The sequence below is a fragment of the Caretta caretta genome, chromosome 3 (assembly GCF_965140235.1).
Source record: "Caretta caretta isolate rCarCar2 chromosome 3, rCarCar1.hap1, whole genome shotgun sequence".
NCBI lineage: Eukaryota > Metazoa > Chordata > Testudines > Cheloniidae > Caretta > Caretta caretta.
The window spans coordinates 73526331-73538876 of record NC_134208.1 but is presented as its reverse complement, the minus strand read 5'-3'; the positions used below and the strand labels follow the sequence as shown (position 1 = coordinate 73538876).

Here is a 12546-nt window from a genome sequence, read left to right as displayed (position 1 = left end):
CTGTAAAGGGTTAAGAAGTTCAGCTAACCTGGCTGGCACCTGACCCAAATGACCAATAAGGAGACAAGATACTTTCAAATCTTGGGGGGGAGTTTTGTTTGTGCTCTTTGTTTGTGAGGTTGTTCTCTCTTGGATTTCTGTCTGGCTTCTCTCAGTCCCATCTTCTCCAACCCACCCTAATCCAAGTCTCCAATATTGCAACCAGTACAGGTAAGCCAGGCAAGGCGGATTAGTTTCTTTTGTTTTATGTGAATTTTCCCTGTGTTAAGAGGGAGGTTTGTCCCTGTTTTCTGTAACTTTAAGGTTTTGCCCAGAGGGGGATCCTCTGTGGTTTGAATCTGAATACCCTGTAAAGTATTTTCCATCCTGATTTTACAGAGATGATTTTTACCTTTTTTTTTTTTAAATAAAATCCTTCTTTTAAGAACCTGAACGATTTTTTCATTGTTCCAAGATTTTGTAACCAATTGGTTAGGATATTAGTGTCAAGCCTCCCCAGGAAAGGGGGTGTGTCGGGCTTGGGGGGATATTTTGGGGGAAGACGTCTCTCTCCCTGTTGTTTGTTTAAAATGCTTGGTGGTGGCAGCATCCTGTTCAAGGATAAGGCGAAGTTTGTACCTTGGGGAAGTTTTTAACCTAAACTGGTAAGAATAGGCTTAGGGGATCTTTCATGTGGGTCCCCACATCTGTACCCTAGAGTTCAGAGTGGGGAAGGAACCCTGACATTCCCATGACAGTGAAGCATTATGCTTTGCAAAAGTCTCCATTGCAAACACAGAAGGTTCTCTGAGGGTGTGTTTGTAGCTTGGTGGTCAGAGGACAATGGAAGGGTTAATGCTGATTCACTGAGCTACTGCCGTATGCCAAGGAGGGTTGCTTCTGTTTTCATTGGAGTCTATTTCAGATTCTTGGGATAGAGAAGGCAAAGGATATGGGCCCATGGGATTGTGGGATACTTTTGACAGACTCCCAGGACCTAAATTGGGGGGGGGGGGACTGTATCTACACTGTAAAACAATTGGGATTGAACTCCGGCTCATTGCTTGATTCGGGTTCAGACCCTGCAGTCCTGTAGCTCCTAGGACCCTGGGCGCAAGCCTGAGTGTGAAAGATTTGTGTGTAGATGGGAGGGGGTGGATTCTGGGCTCAAGCCTGAGTCTGAGCCTGGGCTTACATTGCAGTGTAGACATGACCTTTGTCTAAATCTATAATCTAGCACTCCTTGATTTGTCCTTGTTAGTTTTACCTTGGCCGCCTGTTTTCTCTCCATGACACAAACGGCAGGTGAACCGAACTAAATCCTAGGGACCTGCAGTTCCTGGGCATGTGCACTCAATAAATTACCCTGTAATGATGGTTTTCATTCACTGGACATAAACTTGAACATGGTATTGCTTCTCTCAGTATGTTCATTGCCTTTGATTTTTCTGCCAGTTCATGTCTCAACTCCACACCTATATCCCTAATCTACTTCCTCAATGCAGTAGTTTATTTTACTGATAATCAAACTGATGTTATGTCAAAACTTCATAAACTGAAAGGACAGCAAAGAGCTGAATTATTTGAGACTATTCCAAGAATTCTGAAATCTTTTTTTTAAATGAATGCTGAGAATTTCTTCTCTGAACTTCAGTGTGAGTTTTACATAATAATGATTAATTTATATGTCCTTTACTTGCTAATTATAGCATTGCCATTTACATGGCTAAAATTAAAGTTAGCATTTCATTATAGGAGTCTATTTTGTAGGTTTTTATAAACATGCAAAGTGTTCCCCAATGTGACACTAAGATTACAAAGTTTTGCTAGGCATGTTCTTCATATTTTTTTTCTTTTTAAAGGAACTGTGGCTGAAGGATTTTGTAATGGGATATAGTTTTTCTACCTCTATGTCACTGTTAAAATCTGGCCTTGATAAGTATTGAATGAGAGCAGTTGCTACCTGACAGCTGTTGGGTGACCCATGTAAAATGAGGTAGTGATCTCAATCCACTCCTTTGTGAACAAGTGCCCACATCCATCATAAAGACACAATTACCACTGGCATAGCCGTTGAAAGACTCAATCAAGGGATTTAGTCAGACAACAGACAGACCTGCCTTTTCCTTTTTAAGGAGTGCGGGGGAGAGCGGGAAATGGGTCCCTCAAACTCAGGGTTGAAGCAGAGTGGGAACTGCCACTGACTGTCTTGCACCTGCTTTTGTGAAAAAAATAAATAACTTCAGATTCCAGGGCAACTCAATCCAGTGCTGTTCACAAACACTGAAACCTCCAGAACAATTATGGCTGGGTGGTTCAAATTTTTGAAAAAATATCCCTGCGTTAGTCATATAAAAAGGCATGGACATATCTGAATAAGCATGCTTCTAAATGCACTTCAACCTCAATTGCTTTGTTGCAAACAAAGCATTGTACAGCTACGTGAGAGAGCGGAATAACTAGCTGAGTCTGAGAAATGGTCATTTACACAAGAATAAAACTTTGTTGCGACAGAATTAGTCATCTGATTCGTGATAACACATCCAGATAGAGGTCCCAATCCTGTCAACACTTATGCACGTGGATAACTCTACTCCTGTGAATTGTCCCACTTAGTTCATTTTTGCAGGACAGGTTACTGTAGACTGGCCTCTGCAACACACACAATAATCAATATTTCTGGCTCATATCAATCGAGTCTCTTTTACTGGCTACTGATTTTATTTTGGATTGCGGAGGCCATTTTTAAATGACAGGAAAACAATGCTGTTAGATGCAGTTTAACTATGCAATGAGTGAAAATCAAGATTGTATACATACATCTGAGGCTTTATTTTAAATTGGGAAAGCATTTCACACACAAACACTTTCACCACCTGTAAAGGCCCCTTTGTAATCCTCTGAACTCTTTCAACCAAGAAAGGAAGAATATTCTTTCCCCTGAAGTCCTCCAATACCGCTCCCTGAATAGTCAAAGGATGTCTTCAGTCGGACCATGCTGTCTTTATGCACCAAGGGCTCAAGACCTAAACTGAAGTAGTTCTTTTTGATACAACAGACAGTACTGCCCACTGAGATTATTTTAAAGGGTTATGAAGTAATCTCATGTTTACCTATGTGCACAACTGTATTTGTAAAAATCCCCTACACTACTTCCATTATTACTATTTATGTTATGTACCACTTAGAGGGCCCCTTTGTATTAACAGCTGTACAGAAATGTAATACGACAATCCCTAAACCAGAGTTTACAATCTAAAAAGGGAAAAAGAGCTGCCTAGACTAGTCAAGGGGAGATGCTGATAAGAGAGGTCTGCACTAAGCTCTGCCCCTCTCTCAGAGACAGACGCCTAAGTCCAGGCTGCAAGGAGGTGCCTAGCTCCGCCAACGATGCATGAGCAGGAACCTGGCCCCTGCAGTCAGGTGACTTAGGTGCCTTCAGCATTTCTTGAGGGAATGAGTTGGGTGCCTGTCTTACTCCATGCAAAATCAACAGAGGAAAAGGAGGTGTTAACCTTAAAACTTATAAATCCAGTGGTTAAAGAACCCCTTTGGGATGCTGGAGACTCAGGTTCAATTCCCCCCAATGGGGGTGTGGGAGTGAAAGAAAGGTGGGAGACCCCTGTTCAAATCCTCTCATGACCACTGGGCCATAGGATATTCTGATACGGGACTCCTTCAATCTCTCTTGTTGGAACTATTCCACTATGGATAAGTAATGAAAGAGTGGTTGGAGCGGAGTCGGGTTTCTGGGTCTCCCACATCCCAGGTGAGCGCCCTAGCCACTGGATGACCGAGTCATTCCCATGCTTGTCCTTTCACTTCCTCTCTCTGGCCCAATGGCTATTTAAATATTTATCTGCAATGGAATAGTGAATTAGGAGCCTAAATCCAGGGTTTAGGCACCTAAGTACCTTATGGATCCCACCCTAAGTGACTTGCCCAAGGTCACATAGAAAGTCTGTGGCAGAAGTGGGAAATGAATAGTTTGCTTTCCTTAACCATAAGGCAAATCTTAATCCCTTCCAGTTGTACTTACAGTATCATAAGATCTATTGAAGTTATTACCATATCTGAACTTGAACCTTAGCATGCACTTATGTGCATTCTCAAAAATGTAGCCCTCACACTAGGGTTTTACCCCAAAAGCAAGGCTGATGCAGTGAGAAGAGAGACATTGGAAAAGCTGCCATGCCTACCCCCAACAAAAGTAAATTGCAGGCTTACTTTCATAATAATCTTAATTTTTTATTAATATATAGACTCATATTGCTTTCTGGGACTTCCAGAAAGCCAATAGGCCATGTGGTTCCCCCCCCCCCGAATATTCATTGATATCACACAGAAATGTGTAAACATGAGCTATTTGCCTTGTTGAAATGTAATTTTAATGCAGAAATTCATACTTTTGAAAGTTCAAACTGGGCATCAGATGTCACTGGATGATGATTCTCCCCCCTCCCCCCCATGTCCTTATAACAGAACTTGAAAGTCTTTCAAAAGACTTTCCCAATAGAGAGACATTAACATTGCAAAGGCCAGCAGTCTAATTTCCTCTCTATTTTCCCTGCAGCAACTGAAGTTTTGTTTGTTTATTTTCTGAATCATCACACTGCAGTTTGAGAAGTCAAAGATTTGAGACACCACGCTGTGTTTCCATAGAAACAACTTGAAGTTATAAGAACAATTTCGAAGGTCAGATCCTATTCTCGGATGCACAATGCACATTTCCATGCATTCAAGAACATAAACCGGGTTATTGTCTTAGTGGTGCACAAATGCAGTAGTAACAGATCACTCAGGATACATGATTTATGCTGTGTGTAGCAGAGATCAGAATTTAATTTAAAACACTTTCCAAAAGTGGTAAAGTCAGTTTTGAATATAGTTGCAAAAATAGAAAAGAATACGTTAAAAATAAATTTATCTTAAAAATTACATTTTCTAAAATAATTTAGGATGGATAACTCAAATCTAGGCAGTGTGGTTACTACTATTATTTAGTGATATTTTGAAATTATGTTGAATAACATTTATACATTTTCTGATAATACATCTAACAATTTAATTGTAAATATTTTTAACTGGTTCTACTCATTACTGTTGTATCCAAGTGCCAAACACCATGATTAAACTATATAAGTTTCCATGTTTAGTGACATATGCAGTAAGAGTCCCAAACTTTGTACTACTTTACCTTGACAAATGGAGTGAAGATGTTTTTAATAGAGGGAGAAGGCAGCGTCTTGCTAGAGCCTCTTTGCTTCCACTATTAACACCGTACTCCTCAAGTAGTTCCATTGAAACCCACAGGACTGCTTGCAAAGTAAGATATAACCCTTTAGTATTTAATGAGAAGTTCACTAAAGCTTGATAATGGTTCAGAAACATGTCACTATTGACATTTTTTCTTAGAGTCTATTTCTTCATTCATAGAGTTTAAGGCCAGAAGGAATCATTGTGATAATTGAATCTGGCCTCCTATATAACACAGGCCAGAGTATTTCTACATGAAGCCCATAACGTGTCTGAGTTATAGCACATCTTTTAGAAAGATATTGCCTTGGCTTAGACTGCAAGAATGGAGAATGCACCACAGCTCATGGTAAACTGTTCCGATGTTTAATTACCCTCACTGCTAAAAACTTGCCCTTTATTTCTAGTCTGAATTTGTGTAGTTTCAGCTTCCCACCTTTGGCTCTCACTATGCTCTTTTTTTTTGGTTTTGTTGTTTGTAGGAGACAAAAGAGCCGCTGTTATCGGAAAGCTTTTCCCCACGTAGGTATTTGTAGACTATGATCTAGTCACCTCTTAATCTTTTCTTCAAGGAAATTTCCTTTTCATGAAGTACAATGATGCTTGATCGAGCAAGAGGTACAGAGAAAAGCACTAGCAAGCAAGAGAGACCAACCTTTTTTGATTTGCACAAGAGTAGTTCAAATGAACTCAGAAGGATTGTTCTGTTCTGTTGTCATTTGGATAGGTTACTAATTTAGGAATGAATTTAACCTGGAAACATCCTAAATTTCCCCATCATTTTTATTTTCAAATCAGACAACTTACATTTTGCATACTGAGAATGATTTTTGATGGTCTGAAAGACAACTTCCCTAAGCAAAAGAAATGGAAAAATAATTCTGGGAGAAGTGTGGCCATTGAATATATAATGCACAAAAAAGAATCCAGACCTTTAATCATGAAAGCACCTAACTGTCTGATGGTTGTGTAAATATTTATGTACTTGGGGGTGAGCAGGGGGAGATCCTGGCCCTGATGAAGTAGATGAGAGTTTTCCCATTCTTCAAATTGTCCACAAACAGATTTAGAGGGCATGTTTGAGGATGAAACAAAAATTACCATTAAAAAAGGTTTAATTTGTCAGGAGTTTAGATCACCGAAGAAAACGTTTTGTGCTTTAACAAGGTTCCCAATCTGTTCATGCCTAGAATACTGTTTTCCTGTGATGTGGCACCTGGCCTGCTTTAACATTGTAAAATAATAAAACACAGCAGGATATGCTTAAATGGCGTTAAAACTATGTTAGACCCTAGATACTTAAATATAAATAATGATACATCAGCTGGATTACGCCCAGAAACACTTGCAAAAAATAGATTAAAAAACAAGTAGCTGTCTAAAATATATAATAGTACACAACTGGCAGACATTTACAATCCACCCAACTGTAGTAAGGAAACAACATTCACTATCCTCAAACGATCAGTTGGATAAATAGGTATTCTATGTAAAGAGAGGATAAAAAATCTTTGATTGTTATGATGAGTTAAAAGGACACCTAAGCTACATAAACAGTGGAATAAAATAAAGAAGAGTCCTTATTCATAAGCAGACTCATTCATGCCAAAGTGCACCTTTTATATACTTACCCATATATGATCCGATCTTAGCTCCTAAAGAGACCATCTCTTTCTCTATATAACAGCTCACCAACTGAGATCAGATGATGTGCATTTGAACTTTGGGAAACTGGAGACAGTACACACTTAGTGGAGGTGTGATCTTTTCTGGTGCTCATTTCCTTTACTGGTCTGCTGGGCATAGGTGCTGACTTTTGGTTTTGCTGGTGGGTGCCCTCCCGAGGCCTCACCCCCGCTCCACCCCTTCCTCCGCCTGCCCACCGCTCACGCCTCTCCGCCCTCTCCTCCAAGGACCTCTGCCAGTTTTGGAGGGAGGCTATTTGCATTACAGAAAAAAGGTGGGTGAGGTAATATCTTTTATTGGACCAGCTTCTGTTGGTGAGAGAGACAAGCTTTTGAGCTTTCACAGAACTCTTCTTCAGGAAGAAGAACTCTGTGAAAGCTCCAAAGCTCGTCTCTCTCTCTCTCACCAGCAAAAGTTGCTCCAATAAAAGAACCGTGTTAGGATATAGATATTCAGGCCTGCCTGTAAAGGCCTATTCTTTAAGAATTTAGGTATATGTTTATCATTTAGCTAGTAATAGAGGTATACAAGAAAGAATCTGTGTAAGGGCCTTTTCTCACTGTGACAGTCTGAGGCCCTGTTCTTAGGTCAATGCCTTTGCCTAAGCAGCAGAGGCAGCCATAAACTGGGAAGTGAATGGTCACCTCCTCACATTCCAAACTAGTCAATCTGGGGCTGTTAGGAAGCTGATCCGATCTATCACCTCCAGACAAAGGGAAGAGCTTAGAAGATGTAAAAGGAAATTTAGGTTGATAGTTTTCTGACTAGTAAGAACACACTTATCAATAGACACAGCTGGGAAACCCTTATGTCTTTATAGATGTAGTTGTGAAATCCTCACTTCTGTATTGTTTTGTCATTATAGTTCCCACTTTGCTATTGTTTATTTGCATGGTCTCTGTCTGGTTCTGTGATTGTTTCTGTCTGCTGTACAATTAATTTTGCTGGGTGTAAACTAATTAAGGTGGTGGGTTATAATTGGTTAGCAAATCATGTTACAATATGTAGGGATTGGTTAGGTAAATTTCAGTAGAATGATTCATTAAGGTGTAGCTAAGAATATTACTTCCTGTTTGCTCCTAATTTATATAGTAAGTTGGGATTCGAAAATAAGGAAAAAGGAACTTGGATTTAAGCTTGCTGGAAGTTCACTCCAATAAATATTGAATTGTTTGCACCTTTGGACTTCGGGTATTGTTGCTCTCTGTTCATGCGAGAAGGACCAGGGAAATGGGAGAGTGAAGGAATAAGCTCTCTAACAAACCGTAAACAGTTGACTGGTGCTGGTGGGTGCTGAGCACCCACTAATTTTTCCCTGTGGGTGCTCCAGCCCCAGAGCACCCACGGAGTTGGTGCCTATGTGCCAGGGTATGTCGTCACAGGATTTTGGAGCCACTGAGAGCAAGTGAGGGATGCGGTTTGGAGAAGGGGACCCTTATACACACCTCCTGCAGATTTAGCTACCGTTGGAGAGACCTGAGAACTTGTGATGGGAGTGTGACCACCTTGTCCAGGCTATTGCAACCTGGGTGATAAGTTGACACCAGCCAGGCCAGGAGAGGTTCAACCTCAGCCTTGCATGATTACTACTGTGACAAAGCGGGAATGTTCTCTCTGAATACTGTGTGGGTGTCTCAGTTTCCCCTATGCAGTTCTTAAGTATCTAGGTGGTGGGATAAGCTGTGTGATTGTTGCAGAGCCTTAGAGGGCCAGTGTGATGCTGTCTGCACAGAAAATGGCCGGCACCCTGTCTCCTGATGGCCTGGGCCCCTCCCTTGCAAGGTGCCAACTGAAGGTGTTGGAGAACAGAGATCAGGTGGCCTCCTGGCCCAGAAAAGAGACAAAGGCCAGAGGAGGGGCTAGAGAGTTCAGTTTGGAGCGGACTGAGGAAATGGAGGGCTGCCCAGACAGGGCTCTGGCCTCCTTGGCCCAAAGATGGACCTGACTTAGGGCTCCTGTTTCCTGTACCTACAAGCTCTGTTTTGGACTGTGTTCCTGTCATCTAAATAACCTTGTGTATTACTGGCTGGCTGAGAGTCATGTCTGACTGCAGAATTGGGGTGCAGGACCCACTGGCTTCCCCAGGAGCCCCACCTATGTGGACTTGCTGTAGGAAGCGTATGGTGTGGAAGGGGATGCTGAATGCTCCGAGGTCAGACTCAGGAAGGTGAAAGCTGTGTAAGCTTCCTGCCCTAGAGACAGTGTGCTCACAGAGAGGAGGCATGCGCCCCCAGAGCCCTGACTGGCTTCGTAAGGAGTAGTTCCAGAGAATTGCCCAGTGATTCCGTGACAACTACATAAGTACAAGATGCCATATGTCTGAGGAGCTTCAAGCAATTTCTTGCTGTAGTGGTGGGGTATTGCCTGAAGCCTTCTATGATGTCGTACATTGTCTGAAAATGAGACTCTAGCAGGAAGGCTCTGACTTGACCCAAGTCCAACACTTCCCCTATAAAACTATTCTCTGAGTAGGGGATAGAGTTGATTTGTGTACATTCACCAAGAGACCCAGCCTGTCGAAGGTAGACTGTATCATGCTAACATGTTGCTACACTTGTGCCTTGGAGCAGGCCCTGACCAACTAGGCACCGAGGTACAGGAATACCTGCACCTACTTGTTTCTCAGGAACTATGACCGGTGTTCCCTCTAATTTTTCCCACACATGTGCTGAATGAATTTTGTTATGTGCACCACTATGAAGGTGATGTCACACACATCACCTCCATATTGGTTCACATAACAAAATTCATGTGGTGGGGTGGGGCTGAGGAGTTCGAAGTGTGGGAGAAGGCTCAGGGCTGGGACAGAGAGTTGGAGTGTGTGTGGTGGGGGAGGGGGTTGAGGGCTCTGGCTAGGGGTGCAGGCTCTGTGGTGGGGCCAGGGATGAGGGGTTTGGGGTGCAGGCTGTCTCAGGACTGGGGTGCGGCAAGAGGACTTCCTCCCCCCAGCTCTCTCTCCCTGCAGCAGCACCTGGGCTGGGTTGGGGCCAGGGGAAGGGCACCTCTCCCCCAGCCGCAGCAGGTGTGAGCTGGGTCTGGGTTGGGTTGGGGCCAGAGGAGGGGCGCTTCTCCCCCAGCCACTGCAGGTCTGGGCCGCCTCTTGCTGCTCTAGGGGTCTGGGGGAGAAGCATCTCTCCCTGCTGAAGCCCTGAGCACCTGCATGGTGCTTAATAGGCTGCTGCATGGCCACACAGCTTAGAGGGAACTTAAGCAATGACTTCCATGCACTTGGTGAAAACTCGAGGGGCTGGTGGCAGGCTGATGGGGAGGACAGTAAACTGGTAATGGTTGCAGTTCCCTACAAACCTGAGGAAGTATATGTGGGCTGGAACTATTGTTATGTGGAAGTACGCATTCTTCAGGTCAAGGATGGTGTACTAGTTCCCCTGATCTAGGGATGGGATGATGGCAGCCAAAGAGACCGTGCGGAACTTCAGCTTCTTCATGAATCTGTTAAGGCCTCGCAGGTCAAGAATGGGTCTGAGACCCCCTCATTGGCGTTGGGGATTAGGAAATACTGGGAGTAAAAACCCTCGTGCCCCTTAGCTCCCAAGGAACGTCCTCCACTGCTCCCAGGGCCAGGAGCATTTGAATTTCCTGCATGAGGAGTTGCTCATGAGAAGGGTCCCTGAAGAGGGACAGTGAAGGGGTGGTGGGAGGGAGAGGAGGAGGATAATTGGAGAGAATATCCCACTTCTACAGTGCAGAGAACCCAGCAATCTGAGGTTATCTGAGCCCAAGCATGAAAGACAGACAGTTCAGAAAACAAAGTAAAGGATCTGGTGACTGGACTGGTGCTTCGGCCCTGGGCACACCCTCGAAAGGTGTGCTTAGAGCCAGAGGATTGCCTCACCAACCCTTGGCCTTGATTGAGCAGTAGATGGAAGGCTTGCACCAACCATTCCTGCCCTGCTTCCAGAAGTCCTGCCTAGGTTAGGGAAGGTAGAAGTGTGGAGGAGGTTAGGGCAAACCCAGCAATTTCAGTGTTGCCCATAGTCTTTTAGGCTATGGAGCTTAGAGTCCATCTGCTCCAAAAACAACCCCACACCGTCAAAGGGCAGGTCCTGAATTGTTTGCTGCACCTCTGGGGGAAGGCTTGACACCTGGAGCCATGAGCTTCTCCTCATGGCTGTGGTGGAGGATATGGCTCATGTAGCCAAGTCTGCTGCGTCCAGGCCTGTAAAGAGGTCCATGCCAGTGCCTTGACCTCCTCCACCAGAGCAGCAAACTCTTCTCTAGAGTCTGACAGGATCAACTCCTTATAACTTTCATCATGGTGTTCCATGAATTAAAATTATCTACTCAAGATTTGTTGCTGGTTAGCAATCCAAAGCTGGATCCCCCCATGGATTGCACCTTCCTGCCGAAGAGATCCGGCTTCTTTGCTGTCCATCTCTTTCTTTCTCTCATTCGCAGCACCTGCAACCAGCAATGCAGGCTGTGGATTAGTGAACAGATATTTGTACCCTTTAGAAGGGATGAAATACTTTCTCTCTACCCCCTTAGCTGTAGGGGGAATGGAGGCAGAAGTTGGCCACAAGGTCTTTGTGGTGGTTTGAATGGTTTTTATGAGGGGTAATATCACCCTGGAAGGCTCCAGATGTCCACCATGGGGTTCACAGGCTTGACCACCTTCTCGGCCTGTAGCCCCATGTTATGAGCCACCCTGTGCAATAGGTCCTGGGGTGCTCTATTATCAATGGGGGGCAGCTCAGAGGAAGACCATCACATCACCCCCTCGTCAGGTAAGGACAACAAAGATGCCCTAGGCAGAACTGGGCCCTCCTGTCTCTCCAGCTCCCAGGAATGGTCCTGTTTGTTGCCGTGATACTTGGTGCCAGCAGCGGAGCTGGGATCCAGATGGGGCTCTGCGCCAGGGTCCAAAGTCGTCTTGGTGCCTTGTGGCAGGGCATGGTCCTGGGGTGGTAAAGGGGCATGCCTTTCTGAGATTATCAACTGGGAACCCCTGGAGTAGGTGCCCTGAGCCTGATGGTATGCCTACTGGGTCCAGAAAGGCCATTGCGGGGGCCTTTGCCAATGCTCCAGCCACAGCACCATTCCCGCCTCCTGTCTGTAGCGGTGCCACTCTGATCGGAGCCAGCTGCGCCTGGAGTAATAGGACTGTACCTCGGAATCCAATGACCGGGACTCCAAGGGCAGAGACCACAACAGTATCAAGCGGGACGGTGCGGGGAGGGAAGGGGACAGCGAGCGGTGCCTCATCATTGCGGGTTCGCCTCTAGATGACAGCACACATTTTGCCAGAGGTCTATCCCACCATTATGGCAATCAGGTCCCTGGCCACTTCAGATGTGTCTGCAGTGGAAGGGAGCTCCAACTCCTCCACCTGGCACACTCTAGCAGGAGAGTCCAACAGCGCAAGATTCGACGGACCCCTCTGCGGGCCCAAAGTCGATGGTGCCATTTCCTACGAGACAGGCATCAGGTGCTGCTGCCCAGGACGCACAGTGCTACAGCTGTCAGTCCTGGCTGCTCTCACCATGGGCGAGTGCCCTCTGTCAGTCTTCTTGTGCCACTTATGAGGCAATGGTGAGTGCGAGGGATGTTGTGTTACCACCACGGGCTTCGGCACTGGGGAGTGACGGTTCCGAGAGTCTCTGTGCA

General features: G+C 44.8%; 1 long non-coding RNA gene across 1 annotated transcript in view; it reads left to right on the top strand.

Annotated features, from left to right (window-relative positions):
* Positions 1 to 12546, top strand: part of LOC142071535 (uncharacterized) — a 206923-nt gene that overhangs the window by 7202 nt on the left and 187175 nt on the right. The gene's annotated exons all lie outside the window — the stretch shown is intronic.